The sequence below is a fragment of the Leptopilina boulardi genome, unplaced genomic scaffold (genome assembly GCF_019393585.1).
Source record: "Leptopilina boulardi isolate dan_hultmark-lab unplaced genomic scaffold, ZJU_Lbou_2.1 LbouV2_367, whole genome shotgun sequence".
In the NCBI taxonomy this organism is placed as follows: Eukaryota; Metazoa; Arthropoda; class Insecta; order Hymenoptera; family Figitidae; genus Leptopilina; species Leptopilina boulardi.
In genome coordinates this window covers 1,573,082-1,592,846 of record NW_026137937.1, presented here as the reverse complement: position 1 = coordinate 1,592,846, position 19,765 = coordinate 1,573,082, and the positions used below count along the sequence as shown (strand labels likewise).

The 19,765-nt window shown below is 29.2% G+C and overlaps 1 protein-coding gene across 2 annotated transcripts in view; it reads left to right on the top strand.

The window, feature by feature from the left end:
- The window catches only part of LOC127287022 (uncharacterized), a 442,987-nt gene that overhangs the window by 49,180 nt on the left and 374,042 nt on the right, over positions 1–19,765 (top strand). For both annotated transcript variants that reach the window (XM_051313719.1, XM_051313718.1), the window contains exon 3: positions 1,697–1,904. The gene's annotated coding sequence lies outside the window, so the exon portion shown is untranslated. The remainder of the gene's footprint in view (positions 1–1,696; positions 1,905–19,765) is intronic.

Below are 19,765 nucleotides of genomic sequence, written 5' to 3'. Positions count from 1 at the left end.
CAATCAAATAATAAAATCTTTGCAGAAAATACATTTTTAAATTAAAATTAAGTAAAATTATAATAGTTCACTTCAATATAATAATAAAAATTGATTTTTAATATAACATTAACAATGTCATGTTTTTGGTTAATTATCAACATTTTATATTGATAATTAAAATACAAAAAATAAGTTTTCATTAATCAGTTGTAATGATCAAAGAGATTTTCAGCGCAAAAATAATTTTAAAACATGATGATATGTTTAAAAGTTAACATTTTTTATAGGACAGAAAAAAATTTCATATATGAAATTATTTAACGTTTTAAAACTTTTTTAAAAAAATAAATAAAAAGATTTAAAAAATTCGAAAGATTCAAAAATATAGGGTAGTAAAATTTCACAAGAAATATCCAAATTTTTTTAAATCTAAAAATAGCGTTAAAAATATTCATTTAATTTGAATTTAACTATATTTTCTGTATTTTTAATAAAGCAAATCCATTTTTTTGTCCTTTTTGTTGACATTTTACCAGAAATATTAAAATTGAAAGGTTAAAAAACAACTTCACAACTATCATATCCAGGGAAAGGGATCAAACGATTACATTATTAGAAGAGGATATTAGAAGAGGAATTATCCTCTGAATATAAGATTACTTTTTTTTGGGTGTTCTATTAAAAAATATTAAAATTACAAAAATATAAACATTTGAATTATAAAAATATATCTAAAAAACAAATTAATATATAGAAAATGGAAGTCCAATGGTATCCAATATACAATATATATACCACGCGGTATATAACTGCGTTTGCGTATGTGGAAATTTTGTGCGGAACAAATTGAGCAATTTAACTTGAAATCAGTGGAAATGAAGAATTTCGTAATTTAATAACTATATATAAAATCATAGTATATATATTCATGAATATAACATATGTATATTCATAAATATATATGTGAATAAAAGCGACAAATGAAGCACTATTTCAAATTTAGAATTTCCTTCCATATGATATATTGTACGTTTCATTTTTTGATTATAAAAAAGAAAAAGAGAATATTATATCTAGATACAGTAAATCACGAGTATTACCCAGTTAATCATAATAATTCCGAGGAGCATTAAGACCTGACATTAACGATAGGTTTGCGGGTCTTATTCAGTGATAATCTATTCCTGCGCCTCGAAAATGAAGGTGATTTATATTACACGATTCGATATCAGACTTGAGGAATTTCGAATCTGCTTTTATATACCTATATATATATATATAGTGTTCCTTAATCATAATTAGAGGCTGTGCGAGAAAAAAATAACGAAACATATTCAAGGGTACATAACCCCGCTGGTTATTACAAAATAGCTAGAGGATTAAATATATATACATATATAATATATTATTTTTATGCACAAAATCCAAAAAAATTTTCAAATCATGCAATTGTAAAAATTTTTCATATTTCTTTATTCAATTTAAATATTTTGAATTATCTTTGTTAGTACATCGACGCCGAGTAACATATGTTATATATTTTCAAGATTTTTGTGTTATTCGATTACCTTAGGTTTAGTCTCGATGCCACACTTATTTTTGTTAAATTTGGAAATGAAATTCTTTATAGCTTTCTATATTACCGACCGGTTAAAAATTTAACTATATATGTTATAGTATAACGCTGACAGTGTTTTAATTTTTCTTCTTGCAGACTCTATCCTCTATGGCTTGTGGTGTCATGCGTATATGTACTTCAAAGATAAGGGAAAAATTTACGCAGACTTTTTAGAACTCGGTCTATTTTTAAGGTTATTTTTCACATTTTCTGAATGGAAATTTAACTTCAAAGTAGGGATCTCCGAGGGCTATTTAGTTTGAAAGAACATCTCCTTGAAGCTGAAAATTCGTACGTTATTAAGGTAAATATTTTAATTTATTGGAAAAGGCTGCCAAAGCTGCACTTTGTTTTCTTTTCGTGTCGTCATTCGAGAAAAAAAATATGTAGGACCTTGTAGTATTGGCCTATGTACCGGTGACTATATACTACACACTAATTCATTTAGTGAAGCTAAATTAATAATCGAATTAGTAGTTGTCTACTACCAATTAGCTATTTTTGACTAAGAATCAGTTATTATAAATAAATTAGAAACCGTACGGTAATTAATTTATTTAATGAAAAAATCGGCGTGCACAGAAAGTTATAGTCAAAAGTGACTATATATAACTCGGATTTAGAAAGTATATATACATATGTACAGTTATAAATTTTGTAATTATTAAAAAATTACATAAGAAATAGTACAGTACATATAGTTATCAGTTTATTTTGAAACTATAATATACAAAAAAATTGTTTCCCAATCGCATGATAGAAATCAATATATTGAGGTTTCCAAAAAAAAAAAATGAAGAAAAAAAAGAATCCACCTCTAATTCATACATATGAATTATTCATTAGGGATGTGATACCATTTATGAACTCTTTTAAAAGCCATATAGTGAGTTCATATAAAAATAACATTTTCCGAACGAGCGTACGTAACAAGACCATTAATTAGCGCGCATACAAGCAAAGCGTGTACAAACGAATAAGGAACGCGCGACGACAGTTTATTCTTGCCGAGTTGCGATGCCACACACATATGCAAATATAAAGTATATATGTATGTATGCATATATATAAAGAGAGAGAGAGAGAGAGAGAGAATCCCGAAAGAGATGAACTCGCCTCGTTTATCACCTCCCCACCGATAAATCAGTACGGAATGCTTTGCGGTTCCCCATCGTGTTAGAACGGTTTATAAGCAGCAGCGGGTTCCCTGGGGTGCGGTTATCTTCGCGTGTACCGGGTGTACGTTATCTCAGTGCAGCTTGTAGACTAATAAATACGCGTACAAACCACGAACACGAGTCGACAGTATATGTATATATGCTTGGATACGAGACACATTTGGGGGTGAACCATCCCCCTTCCCTATATACCTCTTTCCCTCCGTTAGAGTGGGTGTGGTTGTTGAGTGTTTATAAACTCGATTAGGGGAATCATCACGGCTTATAAAGAATATTCCTCTGTTGGGGTGTGTCCCTTGTCTTACTCATCATAATGTCCATTTTATTTCATTTCTTACAGTTTCTATATTTTTTATATATTAGAAAATTATCCACAAATTTCGTTACATATGTCCCATTAAGGGGCGATCTATATCGAAAACGAATTAAGTTTACATTATATTCGTTAATTCATTAGTTTACATTCCCCAGTTAAACACTTTTCTCCAATTAGATTGAAATTTCGAATTAATGGATCGTTCATCATTCAATATATATAATTTAGAATATTGGAATATAGTTTTTGGAAACATGAAGAAAAAATTACCTTATAAATTTTTGATTAATAGAAGAGATTTATTATATATACAGAAAAAAAATGAACTCATTTTTGCTGCATCTCATTATGAGATCTGATGCATTAAAATGAGTTAACATACAACTTCATACGTTACTCAAAATGAACCTATAGATAAACTGTAAAAATATTCGTTGAATGTGATATAGTGCGTCGTATTGGATTCAGTATGGCTAAAAGCAAGTGTTTCATACTAGATAATGAATAATTGGGGAAAATATATGAGAGAACAGGGAAACATTTCAAAGTGGTTGTATTTATAAATTATTTTTAATTAATTTCGAATTTCTAATGGGGGCGTCAGTGACGTCAACAAGATATTCTTAAGCTAAAAATTCTGCATTATTTAATTTCGTTAATTTGGGTAAATCAACTTTGAGAATTAATGTTTAAGGTTATACGTTTGTTTATTAAAAATAATTATTTTATTTAATATTTTTCTAAGTATTTATTTGACATCGCTAAAAACTTAAAATGAGTCAAACCAGATCATTTCTGTTGCACTTCAAAATGAGTAGTGTACGCTACTCATTTTGAGTAGTACAGTACTATACTTTTGAGTACAGTTTTTTGTGTGTGCGTCAGAAAGGGAGATTTGAATTACGCGAACAAGCATCTGACCTAATCTCAATTATAGGTTGGACGCTCGCATATATCAGTCATGCGCGCAAGTTTTTTTAATACAGCCGCCGTTATCACGGAGTAGAATAAGGATCTGCTTCCACTTTTCGTAGAAAGTATAATGACGATTTTTCTTTTCTTTTTGACGTCTTTCTTATAGTTAGCGTTTGGAGTACCTATATTTATATTGTAATGTGAAAATGTTGCAACTCCATAGAATTTTTACCGTTTTCGTCTGTTAAACATAAAACGCTTGTGCAGATCTATTAAATTCACATATGTCCGCCTGGCTGGAACACAACTTAACTTAACTCACATGTCCGCCATTTGTAATAATTCATTTCTCACCTGAGTTGCAACAGTTTCTCCGCAAGGCGCTAGTATCGCTCACTGAAAATGCTACCAAAACTTCTTAAAATAATAGATACTTCTTTTTACAGTGCAGATGGTGCTACTAATTTCATGTAATTTTTTATAAATTTTTAAATTTAAGGCCAACTTTCCTAGGGGTAAAGTAGGGTTAAACAGACCCTCTTTAGCTATGCCTAAAATGGGTTCGTTCTCTTTTTTCCACATTTACATTTAAAGTAGAGCCTAAAAATTGATTAAAATATTGAACATTTTGAAATTGCTCTAATTATATTAATATTTTTAGTTCAGAAAAGACAAATTCCAAAATTAAACCGAATCTAAAAAATGCTGTTATTTTGTAAAATAAGTGGGATAATATAGAAAATGGAGGAACATAACTAGAAGTTAATTTTTGCAATTCAGAAAAGACATTTGTGATTGAAACAACATGAAAGAGTTTTTCAATTCATAAAAGACATCATATCCCGTGCAATTATTCGCTAATGAAGTTATTTATTTGTAAGTACCGCGCACACCTTGATTTGCAAAGACTCCATCACACACATAGGGCAATTTAGTCTTCAACTTTCTCTCTCTATCTCTCTTTCAAAAATAAAGAATAACACAAATTTTCACGACGCTACCATAAAGATGAATATATATATATATATATATATGTGTATGTATGTATATGCATAAGGACTTGAAAAGGATATAGTTATACGTGAGGAAGCTGGGATAAAAAAATTCTTTTGAGAGTCCAGCCAGACTCACCGTATGTCAGATTGAGAGAATATAACAAGTCGCGCGCGACCGGGAGAATCGTGGGCGGCTCAGGTTCCCCAGGACCGCCTTCGTTTCCCCTCGGCGGGGATTTTGGTGGGGATAGAGTCATTTTCATTGGTATAGAAAGAGCGTGAGAGGGCCGTACTTCGCATTAATTATTCTAAATAAGTCGTCGCCCTGCGGCGGCTGATTATAAAGTTTGCAGTCCCATAAATAGAACCCGTTTACAAATCGCACGCTAGAATAATGATCGTGCTTTCTCTCTCTTGCTCTTGCTTCGAGTTCTATACACAGCACAGGGCAAAGACGAAAGGGGGTGAGAAGTCTCCCCTGCTGACTTGATCTGCTCATTTGGTCTGATCCTTCGTTAAAAAGAAAACGAAGCAAAAGAAACAGTAGATATATACAATTTAAATTTCATATTTTTTGAAAATTAAGATTTTTTAAATTTATTAAAAATTCCCAGGGACCCCCTATTGTTAGAGAAAAATATAACGGTTCGTTAAAAACAATAAATTTTGTTTATTTCTTTTTGAAATATTCGTTTATATTAATATTTAAAATTTGTAATTTTTTTTAGTTATATCAACGAAATTTTGAAAGGCGTGAATTGTACTGTGTAAATAATTTTTTTTTTTTTTGTCGAATATGTAAATAATATTTTTTAAAAGAAAAGAAAATTTATTGACTCATCTGATGTTAATATTATATATATCAAACTTAAGTATGTTTGTATATATTATTTCTGCGCACACAAAAGCAATTTATCAATTTGTGATTACCATCTTTCAACACCTACGTCAATTATCGATGAAATCATATTTTGTAAGTCAATATATTTATTTTTCCAAGATATATATCCCATCCACGCCTCATTATACAAATAATTATTATATACGCAAAAGAAAGTTTATATTCTTATTTGAAACGCGCAGATCATCTTTATCAGATAAAAATATAAATTCGTCCCTATATATATATAAATCTAAATTTTTTAAAATTATTTTTAATGACTTATACGAAAGGTATATTGGTTAAAATCTAAAACACCATAAGTCTACAAATTACGTAAGGCATATATACTATTTTATATATTATATAGTTTCATTAACTTGAAATTATATCTAAAGATACGAAAATACACATTATCTTTGCATATATTGAAGAAACGTTTCTATGTAAATATATGTATATTAGACGTTTCTATTTAACTCATATGAAAAATCGTAAAATTAATTAATCCGCGGTAAATCAATTATATATCTGTAGTTGTAGACGTATCTACCGATAACAGGTAATTAATATTCCTATTAAAATCGCACTTTGAAAGTTTCATGTCTTACGGTCGTATAGAGTAATATAAGTTTTATCGCCTTTATGAGTTTAATATTCTTATAACCATTTTTTGATATAAAAAAACTGAACTGAAAAAAATTGAATATTGAATAATCGCATTGTTTAATTTAAAAGAGAAATTAATTAACTAAGTCAATGTTATATTTGATAAATTATTATTCAACACCTTAAAATGAATTGTTTGCCAAGTTCCATAAATAACTTTTGTCGTCAACTATACAATGTGGGGCCCATTGTGAAATTTAATAGCATATTTTTAGCAAGGCCCACAATTTAAATTATTTTGAACAAACAGGTTTACAAAAAAATAAGAAAAAAAGGAAAAATTTAAATTTAAGAAAGAATTTTAAAACAAAATAAATAAACTAACATTACTCCGGTTTTCCTTAGTAGCTATTTTGAGATTGGGGGGTTTGGGGGAATTTCCTTTTTTGAGAATGGGTGGTTGGGCAAATTTCTCCTTTTTGAGGTTGGGGGAGGGGGGAATTTCCCTTTTGAGATTAGGTGGTGGGGGAATTTAAATTTTAGAGGTTAGGGGTGGGGGAATTTTTCCTTTTAAAGGTCGGGTATGGGGGAAATTTTCTCTTTTTAAGGTAGGTGAAGGGGGAGATTGCCCTTTTTGAGATTGGGGATCAGAGAATTTCTCCATTTTAAGGTTGGGGGAGGAGGAAACTTCCCAATTTTGAGATTTGGTGTTGGGAGAATTTTCCTTTTTGAGGTTGGGGGAGGGGGAATTTCCCCTTTTTGAGATGGATGAGGGTGAGTTTCCCCTTTTGAGTTTGGGGTGGGGGATTCCCTTTTTTGAACTTAGACTTGAAGAATATTCCTTTTTCAGATTGGAGTTGGGGGAATTTCCCCTTTTTGAGGTTGGGGGTTTTGAAAATAGTTTATCTTTATTATTGATAATCATTAAAGAAAAAAAATATTGAAAATTGTAAAAATTTTTTCAATAATTAATTATATAGTTGAAAAATCTTTTCTCTCGAGTGATTTTTATATATCAAATTTACATACATTTCACATAAAGAAGGTTCAATTAAACTCATCCGTACCGATCCAAGGAACACGATAAAAAAAATATATATATATATCCCATCTATACCTTTTTTAAATACTAAACTCGACAATAAATTCCCTCTATCACTAATTTATCAGAATCATTAAAGTTCGTAAATTTGTATGACAATCACTATATACCAGAAATGGTATTTACGATTCCTCATTTACACTTTTATATATGCTCATGTGCGCACAGTGTTCCGCAGCAATTTGCGTATAACCAAAATTCTTTTTTCATGTACCACTTAAACATATATATATATGCATGAATGTGCTTTATTACGCGGGATTTTATTGCTTGTTCAACGGACAAGTATAGTAAGTGCATACTCAAGTTTTAACGATCGTTAACAATAAGAGTTCTACATGAGATATAATAACACGCGAGAGACGAATATATACAAAATGAGAAGGGGAGCTATTTGAAGAAGCCATTCGCCAGTTTCTTTTAGCCGATGTGCCATAATGTTTAGAACTGGAGAAGACAAATTGTATAATTAATATACTATTTTCCCTTGAAAAACAAAAAACACTTTAGAAGACAACATTTTTATTTAAAAATGTTAACAATAATTAATTTCTTTATTCAAAGTAAAGGAGGGCCTATGGGAGTCTAAATGATCTAAAACAGGGCATATTCAGGTTCTAAAAGAAGCTAAAGACGATGCAAATTTCGACTCGGGTATTCTTAGATTTTAACATGCATTTTTAAACATTCAAAAATCTTTATTTGAATATTAATGCTTCAAAAATCAAAATGACGATAACTTTTGGAGCAAAATAAATATTTTTTAAAGTTTCAAAATGTATTTATAGGGGTAAGAATAGTAATATATATATATATATATATATATATATATATATATATATATATATATATATATATATATATAGTGATTGTAGAATGGTTCCAACCCTATATTGTACGCACGTCAACATACATTCTAATGGGGAAATTTATTGTTAGATTGTGGGAAAGGGCTTTTTGCCCTCTAGGCAGTTCACTGTAGGATAGCTACATTATTATAGCATTATTATAGTATAAATATATTTACAGCGTCTGTCACTATTATTGTTTTATGCCCTTTTATATATTAAGACTTTTGATCCTTTCGTAACATTTTCGATTCATTGTAATCCCTTTCTAAAAAAAAATGTGAATTTTTTTTCTTATTTCCTGATGTAAGCAGAAATTGCCAAACGACGAAGCTTACTAAGGTTACAAAAATTTACTAGTATATAATATATATACACGGAGAAAAATGGGGGAAATAGTAAAGTAACTTTTGTTATATAACTTCCGTATTAAAAATGACTATTTCTATGGAGTAAACTTTACTATTGATATATATTAATTTTTTCTATTTCCGGAGCAAAAGTTACCACAGAAATGCGCATAAATTCTTGACAGTTTATTAGTACTTTGTAAATAGCAAAAGTTAATATATATTTTTTTCCGTTTAGTTATTCGGACAATAATTTCACTGTAAAACGAAAGGTATTAATTTAATACCTATATAATATAAGGTACTAAATTGTCCTGTGCAGAAATTCAAATGAATCCGTTGACAATTTTAAGTCAGTCAAAAGCCCTTAATACAATTATTATGATTAATATTGGTACTCAATAGCGGACCGCGATTGGTAAAAACTTGTGATGATCACGAAATTGCCAATCATTGGTATAGCCAATATTCACAGAAAAAAACTGAACTCATTTTTGCTGTATCTCATTATGAGATCTGATGTATATCAAAATGAGTTAACAAACAACTTCACGTTACTCAAAATAAATCTCTATAGAAAAACTGTAAAAATATTCGTTGAATGTGATTAGTGCGTCGTATATTGGATTTAGTGGCTAAAAGCAAGTGTTTCATACTAGATAATGAATAATTGGGGAAAATATATGAGGGAACAGGGAAACATTTCAAAGTGGTTGTTTTTATAAATTATTTTTAATTAATCTCGAAATTTTAATGGGGGTGTCAGTGACGTCAACCAGATTCTTAACCCAAAAATTATATTATTTAATTTCGTTAATTTGTGTAAATCAACTTTGAGAATTAAAGTTTAAGGCTATACGTTTGTTTATTAAAAACAATTATTTTATTTAATATTTTTCTAAGTAATTATTTGTTTGTCCACGATAATAATTTAACATTAATCTCGAACCCAAAATTAACCTGACTGGATTCAATTTGAAACATTTCACTAAAAACTCAAAATAAGTTAAACCAGATCATTTTTGCTGCACTTCAAAATGAGTATAGTATACGCTACTCATTTTGAGTTTTTGTCTACCAAGACAAAAACGGATTCTCAAAAGCTTCGTCATTATTAATTGGCTACAAAGATTGAGCCAGTATTGGCAGGAAATCATTGATTATCAACAATGGTTCTATTAATGATAATATACCATCCTAAAATTTTATAAAATGTGGTCCACTATTAGTACCCAATAGTTCGAGGAGAAGAAGAAGAAATTGGTTATTACGAGCGGGGTAAAATGATCAATACTGAAAGGGAGCATAGAAAAATATATATCCTCGTAACATCTCAACAATATCTTTTATTGTAATCGCCAGACATAATACCTACATTAAACACATTCATAAATATGCATATATGTGCTGAGAATGAAATCAATATTTGAAACATAAAATAATGTATTATATATATAGAAACATCATTAGGAAAACTATTTGATTAGATGATATTCGAAATATTTCTGGTGGGTATAATAATAGTAGGACCCCATGATACTGAACCAGTTATGGTATACCTGGAGACCGATAACCTTGGCTTGAAGCGCCACGCCTCCTTTGTAATCCTGCTTTTTAGTCCCTCCTTCTCATCGAAGCCGGTTGTTGATCAGCTGATCAGCCTCTGGGCCCTAAACGCCAAGATCTTTACATTGAATCTTGATCAGCAGCTGCTGGAACAATTTTCTGGCACAATAGAGGCGTTGTTATATATATATTTTTCAAAAGAATGATTTGTTAAAAAATCAATTTTATTTTTCTCCATTATAGATTAATGAAGGAAGAAAAATATTGTTTATGTCATGAATTGTTTCATTAATTCTTTTTAACAGTCCAATATATACATTTTTTCACCATTATGTCATCTTGAAACATATAATTTTCATTGAAACTTGACTTATTGAGACACGTTTATTTCAATAACTGCGAAATTATGACATATGCATTTGATGATGTTCTATATTTGTGAATCACGAAGTGTAATACTTAAAATAACATGATATTTATTATTGCATATATTTATCATCACAAGACGTTTATATGTATATGTATGTACTTTCATATTCAATTATATATATTCTGAAATAATTTCGTTACGAAAGAATGTTTATAACCAGGAGTCTAGTGAATTTTTCCTCTTTTTTTGCTTTTAACGTATGTATATCTATAGAAGAAAAAACAGTTGGCGTGACGAAAGAATATTGAAAATGACGTTCTCATGGTAATGTATCCCTCGCAAGACAAAGCGGTCACGAATCGTCATAGCCAAGTGCAAATTTTAATTATGTCAATTTCGAGACGGTCTTTTTATACCGCTGGCGATGCCGGTTGCATGTCTGCAGTAGAAGACCTTCCGTGCCGAAAATATATGAATTTCGTGAAAAACATTTCGAATGTGCGAGGTGATTTTAATTCTGTGGACTATATATATATATATATAGTAAAGATGAAGGTTTGATTTTTACATAATACACGTACAACTCCATTCATATATTACACGATCGTAAATAAATTTTTACTGTAAAATTCTGCACGCATAGAAAAAATTTGCTGTATAACGGACATAATTCCGGACATAATTTTAATTGGCATAAAACCAAATAAAAAAGAAATGAATTTTGTTATTATTTTTTCTCAGTATAAAAATTATGTTTTAAACTTCAAAAAACAAAATGTAACAGGATAAATATAGAAATACAATTTTTTTATATTTGTAATATGAAGGAAAATTATGCATTATATATATATATATAGGTGTATAATATATATATATATATATATATATATATATATATATATATATGTATAATATAAACTTACAGTTATGGACTTAGCATAAAGTTTCATTAACAAACTTTGTATCGCAATATATTATAGAGATTTTTTTCTGCATGTGTGATTTATATCATATGGTTCTTTATAATAATAAACAGAAAATACGATAGGCGCGCACTCTTGCTAACATATGTATACCACACACAAACTTATGTTAAATAAAACATTGTTAATGTAGGTAACTTCTTCAGAATAAGCATAAATCAATAAATTTGTACGGACAAGCGTATAACAATACCATTAGTCTCTGTTGATGGAAATAAGAACACAAGGAGCGATAAATTATCAGGCAGACATTAAATCGTAGGCTACAATTAAATCAACATACCTACACTGCGAAAGTAATTGTTTGATGCAGAAATGGTCTTTCACTTACCAAATGAAATACACGATTCATATATATATATATATATATATATATATATGTATATTAGTTACAAACAGGAAATTACAACTAACTAATAACTACAATTTGAAGCCCCATGAAAAATCTAGAACAATATATTTTAATTCTTCATTTATTATATATATTTTTTGAAAATTAGTTTTTAAATTAAAAAATATTTTAAGTATATATATATTATAGATGATATATACGGATATAAACGTGTTAAATTTTAAGCATATATGATAAATTTGTGTTTTTGTTATTTACAGCGATAAATTCACATCGAAATGAATTATATATATATATACTCTGCATGTATTTATTATATGATCGAAAAAGTTTTCCTGGTCGGAAAATATGGAAAAAAATTTGAATCGGTCTGATGTATTTCGTGTGTGTGTGCTTATAAATATATATGTATATGTGCAAAAGAATTGAAAGTTTACCATAAGTGAATGCCTGCGGCTTATAAAGAACATATCAGCACAAATTGACATCAATTACATTATGTACACAGATTTATAGTATAAACTATGCCACAGAAAAAAGCTGGTCTCATTTTTGTTACAACGGCAATAATTCCTAAATTTTTTACCAGTAATAGAACATATAGCGCAACTTATGGGTTCATTTTTGATGAATTTCAAATTAAGTATGCCTTATATATATATACTATACTCATTTTGAAGTGCAACAAAAATGAATCAGGTATTAGGTGACTCCACGTTATATGTTACTTAGCATTGACTCATTTTGAACTGTATATAACAAAAATGGGTCCAATGAAAAACTGGAAGTTGCGATGGCAACTCTAGTTGTATAAGTAAAATTTTTGGGGTTAAAAATTAAGTTCAAAAGTAATTAAATTAATTTCCTAAGTATATATTCAAATTACTATAAATAATAGTATAAATAATGGGAGCCAGTCGTTTCAATATTGGTGCAACGATATGGCACCCTCACTGCAAAAAGAAGTGTCTTAATATAAGATGTTTTGGTAGTAACTTTTAAGACGTTTTGGTAGTATCTTTTTAGTTATTTAAAGTGTCTTATTTTCAGATGTTATAATAGGAATAAATCCCGAGTCGAAATATAAGGTTTGAATAGAAACTGCTAAGTACTGCATGTAGTAGTACTTAATATATCTTATACATTTTCTACTCCACGTTAAAGTAAGACCAACATAAGTTCTGTTAGGGTCTGGATATTTCCGATTCAGAATATGTTCAGTACTTAAGTATATCTTACTAAGTACTGCTTAAACTTTGCTAGTATATACCATCATGAGGATTTGCGCTTGCGCTATGAGTTACAGATACTCGGTCGGTAAAGACACTAAAAGTAGAGCAATTATTATTTTAATTTTATTTATTTTCATATAAATAAATACGTGTACATAATTTTTCATATTACATTAATTTTATATATATATTATTTATATATATATTATATACATTATTTATATATATTATATATATTATATACATTATTTATTATATATTATATATTTTATTGTAAGGTGTTTGCAATAATAGCAGCTCGAATAAAAATATTTTTTCAAGTCTATTATCTCTAATTTTGATTAGCATAAAATTTTAAGAAATTAATACTTTCTTAAAAGACAGTAACTACAGAATAAATTTAATGTCGGGAATTTACAAAAATATCCGGGAATTTCTAAAAATTTCCACAAAAATCCACCAAATCAACGCAAAAAGTTTAGCTTTGCGTGGAGGCATTTTCACTTTATTTTCACTAAAACACTTTTAGTTTTTATAGATTAAAAAAATGAAAACTACACAATTGCACTAATCTTTGCTGTGTCCCGTACAAGCACCGTTGTGCGACTGAATTCTTTCCAAGGTTTTTCAACTGGAGACAATTCCTGCATATTTGGCAACATCGCTTTTCAATTTTTTCAATGTTTTTAAAAATGCCTAGTTTCATAAAACCCTTAGAAAAAAAATTACTTTAAATCTCTATTTCGAAAGGCCGGGCGCGCTCAGGTCTGCATCCAAATTACTTCCAGATGTGGAGGGCCCGATGGTGACCGCGGAGAAAGAGAAAATTCTTTCTTTATTGGTATATTTTCTAAGTAAAATCTATAGCAAAAAATTCTAAGTTCAGCAGGCAATGAAAAATTTCTAAGTATAAAACTAATATTATGGCGCAGGCGCAGATATACAATGACAGAAGAAAAAACTAAGAAGAATATCTTGTAAGGCCCTAATACAAACTTCAGATTCTGTGTCAGAAGTTGTCAGACTCTAAGTCGAACTTCGGTTTATTTCCTTCGTCGATGTAGTATAACTAAACAGACTTTAAACATACCCTTCCAAAACCTACTACATTCTAATCAGAGTTTGTAAATCTTAAAAGTAGTTATAAATAAGTTAATATATTATATTATATTCTGAACAAATCTTAAATTTCGACTCGGGAAGCATCTAAACATTAAAATTAACATCTTATTCTAAGATGGAAGCGAATGAAAGAAACCATTTCCATTTTCACATCTTGTTTTAAGATACCAAGAAGATATTTATTTTTGCAGTGCTATACTGGACCGCGTGGTAAAATCTTGGGATGATTACGAAGTTGCCAATATTGGTCCATCATTGGCTACCAAGACAAAAAGCGGATTCTCAAGAGCTTGGTTATTGCTTGGCTACAAAGATTGGGCCAGTGTTGGAAACCAATCATTTGTATATTCGTTATATGTCTTGGCAGCCTTTTACAATGGAAGTGTCTATATATATATCTCCGCTATGAATTCAATTTCGTTCCTACTTTGCCGTTTTGGTGGCAGGAGATATTTTAATGAGATATATTTTAATTGAATGAAATTTTTGTATCCTTTTCTTATCAAACTATTGGTTGCCAATAGTAACATTTTATAAAATTTATTTTTATTTAAATAGACATCCAAAATTGGTATGTCATTGGCTACCAAGGTATATAACGGATATGAAAATATTCAAATTCTTAATGGTTATATACTGATTGACTAATAAGATTGGACTATTGTTGATAACCAATGATTGGCTTACAATACTGGCCCAATCTATACAATTAACCAATATATCTTTTAATTTTGAAACACAATTTAAAACTACATTAACTTACTATATAATTTGAATCGATAACATTAAAAAACAATTGAATTATAGATTAATAAATTAAAGTGAAATTATTATTATTTATTGTTACTTCAAATTAATTCATTTTTTATTATTACGAACTTCCATCAATGATATACATTCACAGAAAAATCTGAACTCAAAATGAGTTGAATTCAGACTCAATTTTATGTGAAACAAAAATGAGTCAGTTGTGGCGCCACGTTCTATATGTCATTTATAGCATTGGACTCATTTTTGTTGCACTTCAAATTGAGTCTGATTGAACTCATTTTGAGTTCAAGTTTTTTCTGTGTGCTTATATGTAATTTAACTTTGGTTAAAATAACAAGTATGTTAATGTTTTTTTTTATAACAAAAAACAACACTTCTTTTTAACTGTGATATCAATTTGATATTATTTTATTGGTATCAATTTGATACTTTTCAATTATAACTGCGATTAAACTGTGTTAACAATCATTCATACACTATTTATAAAAAATTTGCTATATATAAGTGTTAATGGCAACCGAAGGTGGGAGTAAAATTATTGGAGTTAAAAATCAACTCCAAAAGTGAATTTTAACATTATGGATTATATCTTATTAACTATAGATTATCAATTATTATTGTTATTTACTTATTTACTCTTAGATGAGAGTAAAATTTTGGTGTTAAAAATCGAACTTCAAAAGTGAATTAACATTAGATTAACTCCTTAGGCATAAAATTAACTATTCCTTTAGCATCAACTCCCTTTGCTTAATCTTCAAAAGGGTGGGACTTTTAAAGAGTCTCTCTGGGAGTTAGGTTGGTGGCGCCACTTTCTATACGTTGTTTATATAGCATATTGAATCATTTTGAGTTGCAACAAAAATGAGACTAGATTTTTTCTGTGAATATAAAATATAAAATTTGGTTTTACGTAATATCATCCTCTGAATATTACAAATATATATATATTCGCATATTTTATACATATATGTATAAACACATAAATTTAGAAGTTAGATCGACTTTCTAACTGATCTCCAACTGAGTAATAAATTGTAATTTATACCCCATAGTAGTATATAGTAGTTTGTAAATGCAAATTTGCAGAAAAACTTTTGCCGACGGAATCTCAAATGCGGTGACCAGCGAACTTATAATCTATATATATACTCTGTCTCACGAGAGAAAGACCCTCGTAAAATCAAATTTTGGTTTTCTACGCGCAGAATGTCATAAAATAAGGCGTGGAATATTTTTTCTCTAAACCAGTCAAATTTCATGTTTCAATATGTCTTGTTCACAAAAAATATTAACACTAACATATACTCGTACTCCAGGGTTTTCTGCTTCAAGGTCGCAGGCCTTTTGGATCCTCGGTTTATGATGCGCCCCAAACATATGTTAAAATTGAAAAAAACTTTTTTTAAGTTTTTAAATAATTGATTTAACAATTTCATATTCCAAATCTCCAATTTTTTCTGATTCCAACCATATATAATTTTCCATATTTTTTAATAAAAGTTTATAAAATTTTTAAATTTTAACATTTTTATAACAAACGCCATACCGTTGGAATCGCAAAAAAGCAAGGAATCCTTTAAAAACTGACCTGAGTTCGGTTCATTGAGACTCACTTTGGATTGTGTGTGTGTGTGTGTGATTTTAAAGGCTTAGAAACACATGTAATGCAAGCGTACTTTTACTGTGACAGAAAATTCCTTCTAATACTATTGGCTATAATTTTAAAGAAAAAAATTTTTAAACTCCATTTTTACTATTAACTCCACCCTTTTAAAATACGATGCGCAAACGGCGGGTCTTTCTCTCGTGAGACAGAGTATACATATATTTTTTCAAAGCAGCGAAACTTGTCTGCCGTGAAAATGTATATAATTTTAACCTCAATAATAATAGTATTGCCATACGGTTTAATAATATGCATATTGCATATTTGCTTTATCTACTATTTTATTCAAAAAATATAAAAAATTTGTGAGTATTTAAATAACTAAATATATAGGTATGTTTATATTTCTTTTTCTTTACAATATATATATATTACGCGGTTAATGTGAATAATTATTCGCCGAATTATCACTTTTGGTAGAGGTGCATGTGACAAAAGCATAAGAATTTTTTGTTTTTGTACACTTTAACCGGTAAATGTGCACATCCACCAAATCGTTTCGGTTAAATAGTAAAAAAATTGATATTATGGTTTAGCTACGTACGAAAAATATATATTTTTTTATTTTTGCCAAGGCCACTGCCATGACACTCAGAATTGCATAAGTGATTTTCCGGCTTGCAACTATACATATTACCATTTTTGATCCAAAGTTAGTTATTGACGACCATCTCGTTGCTTTTTCTGATATAATATATAATTAAATAATTAAAATTATTATTATTAACTTATTATAATTCTAATCGGATATATAATGAGATTATATATAATATTATATTATTATAATTTATATGTAACAATTAATAATTTTTATAATTTAAGCATGTTTAAAAATTACTATCGAAAGTAATTATTTGAATTAGTCAGTTTCTTGTAAAAGTTTGATTCATATATATAATTGACATTTTAATTTTTATATATATATATACATATTTGTATTTCTTTTTCTATATATATACTTCTACTTTCTTATTAAAATTATACTATTTAATTAATTATATCAAAAATTGTTTGTTACTAATGATTAGAATATCACATTTTATAACAATTAAAAAATTAATTAACAAAATTATTTACTTAACATTTCTACATTTTACCAACCGACGCTGATGATGAATGTGCGTATATATGTTGTAGGGAAATAGAAGAATCCGGGAGTAAGTCTATTTCCTAGGCAGTAGGCTTACTGCTGGCAATTAGAGGAATTCACGTAGAAATCATTCACATATTCATCTATTTGCGTAGAGTAATAACTTACTGCTGGGCAGTAGGCTTACTGCCCGATAAAGATTCGGCATTTAGACAATTTACATCGTTTGTACATCGCGTTATACTGCACTCCGAACCAATCTGCAGAATTTCATACATTTTGGAGTAATGATAGAAATTTTTTGACTTTTTTTCATTTCCATTAATCAAAATTGATTTCACTGTTTCATATTGCTGTTTACTCCACACGGATCTATTTCCTGTTTGAGCCTCCACTTTCGTTTTAAATATTTTTTCAAATTCACAGCGATTCACCGAATTAACTTCCATTATTAATAATTGTAATTAATTTATATAAAAAATAATAAAACGATAGAAATTAAAAATGAATAAAATCACTACTGTTTGCTTCAACGGTTCTAAGACGTTTGTAAATTGTAAATACAAATTTTTCACTACCTATGAAGTCTTACACTATGAATATTAGACGAGGAAAATCTAGGAGTTATTAGTATTATATCTAATTAAATTCATTGTTTTGAATTGCGACTTTGGGTTGATTCATAAATAAATATACGGATGGCGATGTAAGTTGTCTAAATGCCGAATCTTTATCAGGCAGTAAGTTATTACTCCCTACGCAAATAGATGAATGTGAATGATTTCTACGTGAATTCCTCTAATTGCCAGCAGTAAGCCTAATATACTGCCTAGGAAGTAGACTTACTCCCGGGATTCTTCTATTTCCCTACGACATATATATATACAATCACCAATTTTCTTGGTAGCTCTACATAATTTCTTCTGTAAATGACAGATTATTCACTTTTACCAAAAAGCTTGGTAAATGTGTCCTCACCGGACTTTGTACTTTAAACGTAAAATATATATGTGCCATTCCATGAGTTTTTTTTATCACTTTTCGGAGTAACCTCAACAAATTAAGGTTATACTTCGAAAAGTGATAAAAAAAACTCATGGAATGGCACATATATTTATGTATGCGTATATAGAAATAGATATTATTTTTTTTTCTCTCTCTCTATATATATATATAATAATCTTACATACTATATATCCTTGTCACAAATATGTGTGACGCAGTCCTTAAAATATATGGCATTAATTTTCTTTCCAATGCGCGTCACTCATCCGCAACATCTCAGTTTTTCCTCATGAATCCAATATAGTCGTCGATGATTTAGCAATTTAGATTCCATGGGCAAAACTTCACGCTATATATATAAGGATATATCTTTTACGCGATGCGACGGGCAGCTGCCTATATTCTGCATTGAAAATCCCGCCATGAACAAATAATATATAATGGTCCTATACGAGACCCAATCACTTGTGGGTATATCCACACACAAGTAAGTGATCGTAGAATAAATTACGTTATTATATATATACAACACCTAAATATATATATACTGAATACAGCATCTGCCATGGGCGGATAACACATTCGTTCACTTTTGAACCGTAAAAGTCGTCACAAAAAATAAAGAAACGACATGAAACACGTAGCGCGGGCGTGGAGGGATGAATACATATATATATATATAAAAAAAAGCGAGATGAAAGTGCCTTGTGGAGGGGGGAGTGGACGACGTGTAAATTTGTGTATGAAGAGATTCTGCATGCTTGAACGATAAAATCCATAGTAGACGACCGCCAATGTGAATGTTTGTCGAT